Below are 15,170 nucleotides of genomic sequence, written 5' to 3' on the forward strand. Positions count from 1 at the left end.
CCATGTATCCAATTATCACATTGTATAACTTAAACTTATAAAATGTTATGTGCCCATTACATCGCAATAAAGGTATAAAGGCATTTAATTGGATATACAAACCTTGAAGGCAACCAGTACAGGATGGGTTGCATATATTATTGCAAGTTGTTTTTGTTGTTTGGTTGAGGCTTACGATTTTTATGGCATAATTATAATGGAGTCTCCTTGAAGTACTGATGCTGACAGATATCAAGGGAGTTTTACTGATTTACACACCTACCAGGAAATACAGAGGAGAAAAATTGTCCAATATTGATCAGAAGAAAAATCTATAGTGAAATAAAGGCTGTTTTTAAAATTAGATGAAAAAGTGTGGCTTAACTTTTTAATTTCAAGAGTGACATAAATGTGATAATTGCATAACTCCAGAGTGTTTACATTTATGAAGCTATAAGGTAGAAAAGAGTCAGTGATACAGTGGGACCAATTCATTCATATGGATCTGTTGGATGCTGAAGTTAATGAGCTTTTCTTCTGAGGTCAGTGATTTAATGAGAAAATCAACATACAAAACAGATAGTAATTAGATATGAGTTAATATGTATTGTAAATAATTCCCTCTTAGGAAATAGGGGATGATCTCATAAAGTATTTGGGAGAATTCTGTGTAATGGAGGAAGGATGAGATCACAAGGAATTCTGGTATTCCATTACTATAGTTTATGAATTGCTAAAATGCTTCTGTACTCGTAGAACAAAGCTTCTGCCTGGAGCTACTGTTTCAGAGGGCATCCTTGACTTACCTGTAATCCAGTAATAGAAGAGCGAAAGTTTGACATAGTAGCCTTCTAGTTCTCTGCTTCACCATCAGAGCCTGCAGCCATTTGATTGATACCAGTATCTTTGTCCAAAATTATCCTTAAATATTTGACTACAAGTCCTGCACAAAGGGCTATAGACTTGTGTTGCTTTATCTCCAAATGACGTGATCATAGTTTATCAATAAATTAGGCACTAGTACATTTACTTTTTCTCTCCTACCTGGTAGGTCTGGCTTTAAGGGTATCAAGCCATATCACAGCCAGACTCTAAGCCAAGGGTGGATGATGCCTGGTGAGACCAAAGAAATGACCTGGAGACATCAATCAAGACATAGGTTTCTTAGGGGAAATTATGCATAGGGAGCAACAGACTGGACAAAGAATCCACTGCTGGAATCTACATGAAGCAAACTTTTATAGCAAGTATCTATAGCTTTTTCCCTCCTTGCATGGCCAACATTCCAAAGAGATCAGGGTCTGCCATCTACTTTCTTCATTAACAGGGGAGACACTCTGGGTCAAGCCTCTGGCCTCGAATATACTGCTACATGTTGTTCTGCATATACTGCTTGATAGGAATCTAGGAGGAGAACAGGATTCTGTATATTTTCAAGATAGTGATTAACATTGGCATTCAAGCATGCTTGTATAAAGTAGATATCCAGCATGTACCATACAAAGGATGAAGTCCAAGCACTGGAAAATTATAGAGCTCATTTCCCAGGTTTGGATGGCTTTTGTAAATTGGGTTGGGTTAGTAGGTATTGAGGCAGAGACCCAGATCACTGCCTGTTACTTGTTGTTAGCAAAGATAGCTGAGCTCACTTAAAAGGAATAGAATAAGTGAAGTGGGAATCAACAAAGATGATTTATTTTCTTTCCCAGTAGGACAGATCAGCAGGAGCTTGTCACACATGGTTAGAGGAATAGCTGATGATTTAATTTTTCTCCCAACATCTTTTATATTTAGATGGTATATGTTACTTCTCCTAGTGAGTGCCTATACACAAAGTTCATTAAAGGTGAAGTTTCCAAAGTCATAAATACTACTGTCAGAAAAATTTTCAAAGAACATTGCAATGAAGTTGCTTCCTTGTCTAAGAGATTACAGAAGGCAGCCAGGAGGAGAGGAATACAAATTATTGAGAAAGCCACAGCTTTAATTATTTTTGTTATTTTTTTCTGAGAGATAAATTGCAACAGAAAAATAACAGAGAAAGAAAATCACTGCAGTACATTTAAAAAAAAATTTCTCCCCAAACTACCAGTCTGTGATAGGAATGAAATGAGCATCATAATTTCTTCAACAGAAACATATGTTAAGTACTTACTTGACTGTGGGAGTATAGAAAAATGATTATATTTCATATCTAATGCAAACTGGGTAAAGTAAATATAGGTCTGTTGTTGGAATCTACTGGAGAGATTAACAAGATGGCAAATTACAGTTTCTACACTTGCATAGAATTTAAATTGAGAGGATATAAATGAAATTCTAGTTAGCTGCGTAACTCCTTAACTGTACCCAGGAGTGCCATGACCTCATGTGTACACATGCTTGCCTCCACACATACACTTACAGTTCCTCTAGCCATATGAATGGTCAGTGTGATGATCATGGGATTAATTTTTATCATTTATATCAAAAGGTGATTTTAAATTTAATGTCTGGGTGGAATAGATCTATGTTTAGGTTTGGGATCCAGCTGGAAAGACAGCATCACCCAAAATGATGAATTTCGTAGGTTGTTTTTCATTCTTACTAAGGACAGAAAAATTATTGCAGGAGAAGTATGACTCAGAGTTTGCTAAATGGTCTAATCAATATTCTTCTCTCACCCATTTCCCTACCAGTACAGTAGAAAGAAGACAACATCCCACAAATGCAGACAAGTTAGAGATAACAGTGGAGACCCAAGTTCTTGTATTGCTCTGGAATTCACCTGTTGGTGAATGATTGCTGAGTGATTTCTCTCTTAGCATTTGTTCCTCATCAGCCTAAGATCTCCATATTGAAATGTGGAATTTTCCAAAGTGTTTCTCTTGTAAAATGCCTATTCAAAATCTAACTATACTATATCCAGTGAGGGTTACTTTTTTTTTTAAATTTTTTTTTAATGTTTATTTATTTTTGAGACAGAGAGAGACAGAGCATGAACGGGGGAGGAGCAGAGAGAGAGGGAGACACAGAATCGGAACCAGGCTCCAGGCTCTGGGCCATCAGCCCAGAGCCCGACGCGGGGCTCAAACTCATGGACCGTGAGATCGTGACCTGAGCTGAAGTCGGATGCTTAACCGACTGAGCCACCCAGGCGCCCCGAGGGTTACTTTTATTTGTGTTCTCTGAAGGATCCAGTGTCTTAGATTCAGAAGTAAGCTCACAGTATTCCTTCAGTTCACATGATCCTATTCTGGGCAAGACAACTCAGGCCAGTTTTTTCCCCCATAAAGACTCTGAGTGTTACGAAGAGCAACACTGTTTATATGTATTAAGTTCTTTTTAATGCACTATGCTAAATGTCACTTAACCTTTACAATAACTTTAGGAGTATGATTAGTACCACCCCATTTTGCTTCAGAGAAGTGAAGTGACTTGTCCACCGTCACTCTGTTGTAAGGCAAAGACCTGGAATTAGAACAAAACCCCAGTGCTTGCTTTTTAGCTTTCTGTTTTATTGGGTTAGCTGAGCATAACTCCTTTCTGCATATCATAGGACTGCCATGGGAGTAAAGCATTTAGGGCCTTTTATGAGCCTTTCCAAAAAGTGACATTCTCCACTGTTCTTCTATCCAAATGAACGACTTCCATTTTGACATAAATATTTGGAGTGATTTTTACCTGTATCTTTTCTCTCCTCCATTCTGTCCCTCAAACCTGCAAACAAGCTTAAATCCCTCTAGTCCTAAAAGATGTCATCCAGCCATCTTCTTTTCCCCAAATGCTAGTTCCATGGCTCTTTGACCTTTTCTTTCCCACTGTGGTTTTCATGAGACAAGTCTCAGTGCTCTGCAACCCATTTTGCACCATTCATTTGTTGCGTGCTCCTTGGCAGTCGGGACTTTGTTTCTTTCCCTTTATAGGAAGTGCTTTGCAGAGCATAACTGATCTTCAAATTTAATAGCTTTTGTCAGTCTTCCTGATCTTTTATACAGCATAACTGAAATTTCTCATTCGTTTTGAAATTCTCTTTTGATAATGCTGTATTATCATGGTTCTCCTGTGTAAATCAAGGATTGGCAAACTGTGACCCAGAAGCCAAATTTGACCTACTTTATTTTTTAGGTAAACCTTTATTGTGACATAGCCATGCTTATGTAGTTTCTATGGCTGATTTCACACTATAATGGCAGACAGTAGTTGAAATAAGGCACATTTTAGGTTTCTCTACACTCATATTCCCTAAATGCATATAGACCACAAAGGACCATTTCTGGATCTTTTTTCTTCACCGTGTCCCATAGAGACTTTTTCCATTTTCTTAGTTCTTCCCTCCACTTCCTGGCAGTCAGTATTTAAATCTCCCTTTAGTCCTAGGTATTCCCTGGAGCCCTGGACCTGTACCCCATTTTCATCTGCCTTAAGGGCATTAGCACACAGGTGTTATTCTGCCAACTGATTCTAAAATGTACATAACTTTCACCATGAAGAAGACCACACCTGATTTCCTAAGTCCAACAATGTCTGTTAATGATGCTATCAGCAATTCATTTGTGCCACACTTTATAGTTGACAAAACATGTTTACATTTGTTATTTTAATCCTCTGCATTAGTCAGTCTTTTCCCCTCTGCCCTTCTTTCTTGTCCTAAATTCTCACATGCATTAAATTCCTAGGTTTTATGGATTTGTCCTCTGCATTATTCTTACATTCACTCTTTCCTGTAATTCTGCCTTAGTCAAATCCTTATAACCTCAACCTGAAATAGCAGCCTCCACTCCCTCTACGGTGCTTTACTCAACACCTCAGAGTTAATCATTTTATTAAGGGTGGTTGTAAGCAGATCTTTGCCCTGGTCAACAAGCTTTGGTTTCTTTCTGTTGCTTATCAAACTGTACCCTACACTCATCAGCCTGCCCTCCATTTGTATTTACTTGACCCATCTATCTTCATCTCTATTTCTGTTAAGTGTGCTTTGTTTCCACTTGACTAGAATATCCCATCTCCCCAGAACACACTTCATGTGTGTTTACTTCTTCCCTCTATCTATAATGCCATTCTCTAATCAGTTCAGATCCAACTTACTGGATTCATCCAATCCATTCTCTAGTGTGACTAGAGAAAACCTGGTTGAGTGTAACCATTCTGTAGCCATTACTTACCAGCTCAGACCCATGTAGATTTCATACACATGCTACTCTAAGGCTTCAGGGTTACAATTGCTTTGGTGGCACTCATATCCTGAGCCACCATTTCCCAAAGTACAGTGCCGTCCCCTGGTGTCTGTATTGTGAGAGCCTTTGAATCTGAATCATATTGTATGAACATACTGTATTTGAATCAGTCTTCCCTTTCCCTAATGCATTTAGGTTACTATGCCATCCTTTTGCAAAGGGATGTAGAGTCAGAGTATCTAGAAGCTACCAAGAAATGCAGGCCACACCTGGGGAGAGTAGAGGGAGTTAGGTAAAGTTTGGGGCAGAAATCTGTTAGGATGCCATTTCAGTGCCTTCTTTTGGATATTGTACTAAATTGGGGTACATGGGGTCTATGGGAGCCCATCTCCACTTGGAAGAATCACCCATAGGTGGTTGTCTCTCCTTAGTTCTATCTCATTAATCTCACTCTCCTCTCTCACATTTAGATATAAAAGGTGGAAGTGTTTTTCTTAATGAACTGAATCTACTAAAGAGAGTCCATAATAAAGATTTACTAAGTTCCAGGTGTTGTGCCAACTTCTTTATTGGTGATCTAATTTAATCCTTAAACTTCCCTATGTTTTAATCCTAAAAACTTCCTTTTTTTTCTGCTGCAACGTGTTTATTATGTGACAAAAAAAAAAAAAAAAAAAAACTACACCACAGCCTACTCCACACGTCTGTAGGAGAGTGCAGTCTTGCCTGCATATACTACAATGAGGTAGAGACTTCACACACAGCTTCACAAAACCCACAGAGTAGCTGGGATATGCAACAATGCGATGTCAGCTCAACAGGAGGGAGTGGGGGTATGACACTTGTTCCTTGGCACACAGTTTCCCAAAGAGGGGCAAGTAGATCGTTGTTGTTTTTCTTTTTAGAGAGAGAGAGAGAGAGAGAGAGAGAAAGAAAGACAGACAGAAAGAAAGAAAGAAAGAAAAGTCAATTTTTTTCAACTCCAGTAGCATTTCAGTGACTACAACTGTTCCTTCATACATTTCTCAACTGAAAGAAATAAGGAAGGGTACTTGTCCCCTCTGAGAGAAAGGGCTCCTGTGAGCCTTCATCTGCTCCCACCAAAAAGCAGCCCTTTTTTAGCTCAGTTACAAAAGAAAAAAGTCCGTGACTTTGTGATTAAAAACTTCTATCAATCCTCCCCCCCCCCCCCCATAGAAGTGCAACTTAAGAAGGTGCGATAAACCATTTACAACTATATACAGCAGCCACTCAAATATCGTTTATCCGGTACAGTTTCAAATCCAAATCCCTATGAGCTAGATCTTAGCTCCATTTTACAGATGGGGAAATGGAGATAGAGAAGTTTGCTGACCCACCCAAATTTACAAAACTATTGTCTATAGACCTGAGTGAACCATACTGTCTTAGAGGTTGTTTGTTTTAAATCTTCAACTTTGTCTTGTATTTGGAACAGAGAACTTAAGTTCAAAAACGAGAAGTACTTGCAGCTGCCCTCTAGTTATCATGCTGGGATTTTACCTTCATTAATATAAGCATTCAGATGCTGTCTTTAAGCAGTTCTCATGAGCAGTCCCTGCAGTAGATGGGGCTGTCCCTTGTTCAATAATGTAATTGATGGTGACTGGGCTCAGACAAATCAGCATTCCTTGTTGCTTCCACAAATTTACTCCAGGCTCGTTAGTGTTGGGTTTGATGTGGGATAGACAGTGGTCTCATCTTCCACCTCAATGCCATAGAGAGGAAATAAGCATCAAGGGAGTGTGCCCTTTAGAAGAGCTTTGTAGGGCAGGATGGCAAACAGGGCCACTCTCATGAAAGTGTGGAGGAGCATAGTCCATTATAGCTGTAGAGAGAGTAAATGGAGAACTCAGATGGTAAAAAGAATGATTTTCAATGTATTTCAGGATGGATTTGAAGGGTGATAATTAGAGGACACTGTGCTGTGGTCATCAGAATAGAAAGTACAGAGGTAAGAGTAAAGCTTTGGGTTTGCATTAAGGCAGAGCCTTTTTTCAAATCCAAAGAACATGCTTATTTTCGAATGCTTAAGAGCTGGAAGGAATGACAAGGATAAGAGTAGAATGAGAGTGGTTAGGAAAAAGGTTGATGGATTAAAAAAACAACCTTGAAGCAGAACTTATGATAAGTGAATGGATTTTGTTAATATCAGGTTACAATGGCTGGGCTTCTGTGTCAGTATGAAGATGCTTTCACACATGTTTGATTCTCACAGCTTATCTGTCAGATAAAGAGAGAAGAAAATCTTGGCCCCATTTTAAAAATAAAGTGGAAAGATGGAGAGACTGGGAACAAGGGATGGCAAGTAGAATGACTTACCCTACGTCATATAGCTATTCTTATATTTCTTAAGATATTGTGGTTCACTACCTCAATTCTTCCCCAAGTATCCCAGGAATTTCATTTTCTGTCATTGTTAATGGAATCTATCCCCCTTTACCAATGCAGATCCACACAGATAAGGATAATTGTGAGCCTAAACAGGAAAGAGAGTGTTCAAATCTATGATCAAATGTGAAAGTAAAGATAAGCTAGACTGTAGTTGAAATACTCAAGATCCATAACACCAGATAACATGCTGTCTGTAGTTTGTTCCACACTGTGGAGAGATAGTATGTGGAAGTGTTAGCTTGACTAAATTTCTTTAATGCAAAAAGTCATTATTTAGTTTACAAAAGATGTCTTTTAACGTTGTTAAAGTTTTATAGTCGATTGTAATGAGATTGCAATCGTTTAGATTTCTCTATGTGTAAGTACAATCTAAAGCTTTTTACATAGCCTGTTTTTTTGTTTTTTTGTTTTTTTCTGATCAGGATGTTTTATTGTCCTTTGTATCTTTAGGCATATCCATTAAAGGGGAACAGCAAGCTTCCTTTACAAGTTGGCTACAGATAGGGACAGAGTCAGGGCTAAGCAGGGCTTTTCAGGACTCCACTCTGGGAGCCAAGCTTATAGGCAACCTGTGAAAATTCAGATGTTCAGTCACATTTACCTGCTGTGCAATGCCCTCCTTCCTCCATATCCTCCAAATTTTAGTAATTTCGTGTCCTAGGGAGTGCTGTAGGGAGCAATTCCCAGGTGACATTAATTATCTTAAAGCATAGTGCTAGAATTTGACAGGGATCTTCTCTCAAAATTGTCTCAACCTTTCCAAAAGGAGAAAGAATTGAGAGCTGAAGCAGGAACATAGGAGGAGCTAGAGGGAGTGATAGATGGCAGGATTTAGAGCTAGGTCCTGGTCATGTAATTGGGTGGCAGTCTGCATAAGAAACTCTTAATGTGTCAACATCTGCTCTGCCTTTGAGTAAGTTATACACCCCCTCTCCCCTGTTTTTGTTGAACTCAAGGCAAGGAAATAACAAATGAAAGTCTGACTTATATTACATGTGTGCTAGTACTTGTCAGTTTCATACTGTCGTCACATATTTAAAGGGAATCCATACAAACCATTTCCAATGCAGAGTGACTTACTTTGACAGAACTCCCAGAAATTTCTGCCTCATCAAGGAATTTTTCTTTTTCTCTGAAGTCATTACCATTTTGGCCTCATGTTTCTGTTTTAGCATTTTAATTCTGATGCTGATTCCACGGGGCAGGTCTTGAGTCCAATTCTGTGTTCTGTTTTGTGTCCTGAATATGTTTGGACCTTACTGGTGCTGTTATTACTAATGATAAAAATGATGAGGATCTGTTTGGACAGGGATCCTCAGCTATCACCAACTCACAGTCATCCAATTAATGAGCTAAGGAACTGGAGTTCAGCAGTTGGTAGAGGTGAATGACACAATGGTTGCAGAGAGGAATATGTAAGTGTCATTACAGGGAGGCTAAAGAGTCTTAGCTGAGGGTCCTTACACAAACAGGCTACCAGTCAGCCTGGTAGTGGTTGGATGCATTAGGTGTTTTTGTTTCAAATTAGAAAATTTTTGTCTACAAGTTCAAAAGTAGACTATCTGATCCGTTTTTTTCGTTATCAGTATAGATGACAGCATTTTAAAATGACAAGTGGAATAGGAGTTCTATCATCTATCAAGATCTCAGACACATTTTCGGTTAGTGTCCGTAGCAATAGAGCATGATTTTTGTCATGTTGGTGCATAACAACAGGATATGATAAAAGTCAGAGCTGCTATAGTTGGGCATCTTGCTGTCCTGGTTGGCAGTTGCATGGCCGTTTTCCAAGAGCTCTATGATAATTAGAGCAGTTCTATTCTTATTCCTGTATAGTTTAGAATTTCTTGAACTAGAATCCCCAGAACCACCCATGGTTCTGGTAGAGGGTTACTTATGCAAGAAGTGTTCAAACAACTGTGCACACGTGTGTGCATACACAGATAAGCAATGATGGGTTATGTTAAAGGGCCAGAAGCTCCAAATGAAAAAAACCCAATGGTCAAAACTGGGAAAATTTAAGCAACAAAATAAATTTGAGCATTAGAATATAACCCAAAGTATAGAATATCCATATGTTCACACTGCTATTAACAAGTTATGCATAAATGTGGGAAAATAGGCAAAGCTTCCTTGTGGCAGAATTACAGATAATTACAAATACGTTATCTGCCCTCAACAATGTGGATCATAGCTTCCTGCTCCTTACGTGTGGACTATACACAATGACTGCCTTCCAAGGAATACAATATAGAGAAGGGGGAAAACAGTAACTTTACAGTGGACAAGCCTACAAATACTACCTAACAATGTGATTAAGGTTAACGTCAACAGTTACATATCATGCTGATTGTATGTGCCCTTGCTGTGATGTAATGAGAATGGCACTATACTGGGGTCTTCCTTTCAAAAACCCACAACCCCAGTCTAATCATGAGGAAAATATCAGACAAATCCCAAATGTGGGAAATTATGCAAAATACTGACCAGTACTTCTCAAACCTGTCAAAGTCATCAAAAATAAGGAAAGTCTGACAGTCAAAAGGAGTCTAATAAGATATGAAACTAAATATAATGTGATGTGATCCTGGAGTAGAAAAAGGAAATTGATACAATCTAAAGATACCTGAATAAATTATTGGCTTAAGTTACTCTGTCAATACTGATTCGTTAATTATAAAAAATGTGCATAATTAGGTCAGATGTTAATAATAGGAAAAAAATTGGATATGAGAACTCTCTATACCATCTTCACAAGTTTTTATGCATTTAAAACTTCTACAATGAAAGGTTTGTTAAGAAATCACACCTGAGAAGTAAATCAAAAGGCATTATATTATTGTTCAAATAAGTACTAAATCCTCCCTTTTTCCATATCACTGCACTCAAATGAAACAAGATAATTCAGGTTTTTGTGGAAAATACGGAGTTGAATGTTTGTAATCTTCTTATATTTAAAATAATAGTGATAGTGTACACAAGTAACAAATTAATAGAAGGACTTAAAATGAAAAGCCACAGTCCCTGCCCCTATGCTGGCCTGCTTTCTAGGAGGACCTACTTTAACTCTTGTTGCTGATCTCCATGTCTGGATTTTTATATTGACTCTTGCTTAGACAAATCAGGAAGATTACTTACACCTTTCAACTCTTCTTATTCTTCTTTCCTATATATTTTTATCACTGATTTTAGATTTTAGTTCCTTGATTGTTTACCATTGTAACTTCAGATGGTACAATATATTTTTTCTTTATTTTTTCACTCCCCACTTGATCAATGAGGATGTTAGCACCATTTCTTTTTTTCAGCCTTCCTCTCTCCTTCTGCCTCTCATTTTTTTTGTCATCACCATACTCTTTTTATTGATTTTTTAATTCTATAAGAAATCTACAGTCTGTATTTTTAATTTTAAAATATTTAAGTTTAGAATCTTATAGATGATACTCAAGTTCCCTTTGACACACCCTAATCTACCTGTCTCCAATCTTGATTTCTTTCCCACTTTCACAGAAATAACCCTTTGTAGCAGTTTGATATGTAACTTTCCAGCTGTATTTCTATGCATTACTATGCCTATATATTTATATTAGAAAATGTAAAATGTTTTATTTTTCTATAATTCTGTAAGTTGTTTTTTGTATTATACAACTTGTATTTTACATTTAATGGTACATTTTGCATACTATATATATAACTTACTAAATATGGAACTAATGCACGTTTTCCCTACTCCAGTAAATATTTCATAGAGTGCTGATATGTGGCTTTTTCACTACTGACAAATAGGTCATTTACTCTTTTTTAAATTTAAAAAACTGCTGCAGTAAACATTCCAGTATATAGTGTATTATGTATATGCATACATGTTTTTCTAGGTTACACATGAAAGAGAGAATATGTGAGACATGCAGTGAGGATAAACACGTATTAATTTATTATGTGCCAAATGTGATTTACTCATACTTTGTTAAGGGATTTTTGTCAGTGTCCACATCCTTTTCTTGTAATATCTTTATGAGGTTATGGTATCTTGGTTATGCTTAACTCACAGAATAAGTTGTGAAGCATTCCCTCCTTCTGTATTTTCTAAAAGAGTTTTTCTAAGACAGATATTGTTTCTTCCTTAAATATTTGATGCGATTCATTAGTTAAGCCACGGAGGACTGGAGTTTTCCTTGTTGGGGAGTTTCTGATAATTCTGTTTCTTTAATAGTAAGTTTATCATATTTGTTATTGCTTTTATGAAATGTTTTGGTAAATTGTGCTTTTTGAAGAAATTTTCGTTTCATTTAGGTCATTGGACCTACTACCAGAAACTTATTCATCATACATATAGTTGTTCTTTTAATAACTATAATCTCCAGTGATGTTCTCTCCTAATTTGTGGCATTGGTAATTTTTATTTTCTTTGTTTTTTCAATCCCCTGGTTAGTCTTGTCAAGGGTTTATCAACTTCCATTAATGTTTTAAAGAGCCACTTTTGGTTTTGTCAACTTTCAGTCATTGGCATTCTATCTGACTTTTCTGGTCTTATAATGTTTTCTTCCTTCTATGTATTTAATTGATCATTTTAGTTTCTTAGGAGAGAAATTATGAGCAATGATTTTTAGCTTTAAATTTTTAAAATATTATTTAACTTTATAAAATATCTTCTAAGCACTGTTTAACTATATCCCCCAAAGTTTGATACACAGGTATTGTGTTTTCTATACCATTCTATTTGCCACAGAAAAGAATTTACTTATGACTTTTTTCTGTGACCCCAAACCATCACTAACTTGCTAGATATGTGAAAGAGTCATCATGGGAATGAATCTTCCAGTCCAGGCAAGTCTTCAGACATCTGCTGTCCTAAAAGATACTTAAAATTGTGTTTTTTACTTAGGAGTACATTGTTTATATTCAAATATTTGTGACTTTCTAGGGATTTGGAAGTATGCCACTTAATATTTAGGTATTTGAGACTTTTCAAATATGTTGCTCTTTTGCTGTACAAAAATTACCCCAAGATTTAGCAAAATACAAACATTCTCAGTTTCTATGAATAAAGAATCTGGGAGGGACTTAGCTGGTGGTTCTGGCTCAAGGGTCTCACATGAGGTTCTAGTCAAGATTCTTAGCCAGGACTAAGAATCAACATGGAAGACAAGTAGGGGGCCTAAAGTTCCCTCATTCCTCAAACACAGCAGTATTGAGGCCAGAAGTTTTGGAATTCCAGGAATCCAGGCTACAAAGTGACAGAAACATCTTCAGGAGCCCACAGGGACAGCTTGTCAGAACAGAGGTGCGTGCTTGCAAATTGGGAGAGATAAAACAGGCAGAGTATGTACAGACCAAAGAGGGAACCCTTTCCGTGGAGAGACAAAAGGAAGAGAAAGAGGCTGTGGAGGTATGGGATTGTATTTGGACAAGAGAAAAACCTCTCCGGACCACGGACCAGGGGACGGAAGAAAGCAGAGAGTGCCAGTCTCTCACTTGCAAACAACCTTAGGAGTAATGATGCAGAGTTGCGTGACTTTCTCTGGACTGACCAGAGCTGCCCGTGTGTGTGCCTGGCCCACGGGGAGGGCGTGCCAGCCCTGGGCTCGGTAGCTAGCTGAGGCACAATGCAGAGGAACATTGGTAGAGCAGTCCCCTCCCTCCAGTGCTGTGGGAAGAGGGTGTATCACTGCTCCAAGGCTACAAGGACCAGCCAGAGGCCCTTTGTTGCTGGGCAGACTGGCACTACCCCAGAACTGGGGCTCATGGAGTGGGATTCTTTAATACATTGGGGTTTGAATCCCAGCTGAGTGCCTGGAAGGTGTGGGAGACTGAAGCAGGACAAACCAGTGTCCACGTGGCACTGTGAGGACTGCCTGAATAGTGTGGTTTGGGATACCCACTCTCCTCTGGGGAGGAGAGATTGGGGTGTCACCATTTTTCTCCCCATTACCAACACAGTGGGGCTACAGAGGACCGGACAATGGTCTCCAGTGGAGGCAGACCCACTTACACCAAATGCTGCCCCTCTGTGACTGGCAACTGCATATCTACCAGAGTGAGAATGACAGTGACCAAACCAGACTGCCCCTCCTCCAGACCAGTGCAGCCACCTGTTACAAGGCACCATCAGACAACAGTCTGGCAGTTTGCATTTCTGATTTGATTCTTGGTCAATTATTATTTTATATATATGTGTGTGTGTGTGTGTGTGTGTGTATTTTTTTCTTCTTTTTTCTTCCCTTCTCTGTTCTGGTTGTTGGTTTGTTTAAGCAGACATTTTGATCCATTATTTTTACACCTCTTCTATATCTCCTTCTTCTTTATCCCCCCCCCCCTCTGGATTAAGCTGTATAATTTCTTTGCCTGGTAATTTTTTCCCCCCTGACCATTTCATTTCTCTCTTTGTATGGGATAAGATTCTTCCACCACCACCACCCCTTTTTAAGTTTTTTCCAGGGCTACTTCAATGAACAAATCAAAGCATACCTGGTGGAAGGTCCAAACCACCATTACGAGTAGGGAGATAAAGCAACCAGAGACACAACAACAGCACACAACACACTCTGAGAACATCTCCTGAAGTGCCATGTCCTGGACAGTGTATGACCCTTTTTTAATATAGTAGTACTCGTAGGTGAAGGACATGTAACAAGCTATTAAAGCACGTAAAAAAACAGAAAGCTAGCCAAAATTATGAAACGGACGAATTCTCCCCAATAGAAATTCCAGGAAAAAATTACAGCTAGAGAATTGCTCAAAACAGATATAAACAATATATCTGATCAAGAACTTAGAATAACAGTCGTAAGACTAATAGATGGGCTTGAATAAAAGTATAGAAGACAGCAGAGAATCTATTGCTACAGAGATCAAGAACCTAAGAAATAATTAATGACGAATTACAAAATGAGATGCAAAAGAAGCTAGGTGCAATGACCCCAAGGATGGAGGAAGCAGAGGGGAGAATAAGTGAAATAGGAGATAAAATAATGGAAAGAATGGAGCTGAAAAAAACAAGAGATGGGAAAATACTAGACCACAAGGGGAAAATTAGAGACCTAAGTGATTCAATGAAACATAATATCCATATCATAGGAGTTCCAGAAGAAGAGAGAGAAAGGGGCAGAATGTTTATTTGAACAAATTATAGCTGAGAACTTGCCAAATCTGGGGAAGGAAGCAGACATTCAAGTCCAAGAGGCACAGAGAACTCCCTTCAGAATCAACAACAACACGTCATCACCACAGCATATCATAGTGAAATTGGCAAAATACAAAGATAAGAATTCCAAAAGCAGCTGGGGACAAACAGGCCTTAAACTGCAAGGGTAGACATAGAAGGGTAGTAGCAGATCTGTCCACTGAAATGTGGCAGGTCAGAAGGAGGTGGGAGGAAATATTCAATGTGCTGAATAGGAAAAATATGCAGCCAAGAATCCTTTATCCAGCAAGGCTGTCATTCAGAATAGAAAGAGAGATAAAGGCTTTCCCAGACAGACAAAAATTGGAGTTCATGACCACTAAACGAGCCATGCAGGAATTCGTAAGGGGGACTCTGTGAGTGGAATGCTGCAAAGACTATAAAGGACCAAAGACATCACCACAAGTATGAAAGCTACACACAACACAATGACACTAAAT

This window comes from Prionailurus viverrinus, chromosome B3 (genome assembly GCF_022837055.1).
Source record: "Prionailurus viverrinus isolate Anna chromosome B3, UM_Priviv_1.0, whole genome shotgun sequence".
NCBI classification, from domain to species: Eukaryota; Metazoa; Chordata; class Mammalia; order Carnivora; family Felidae; genus Prionailurus; species Prionailurus viverrinus.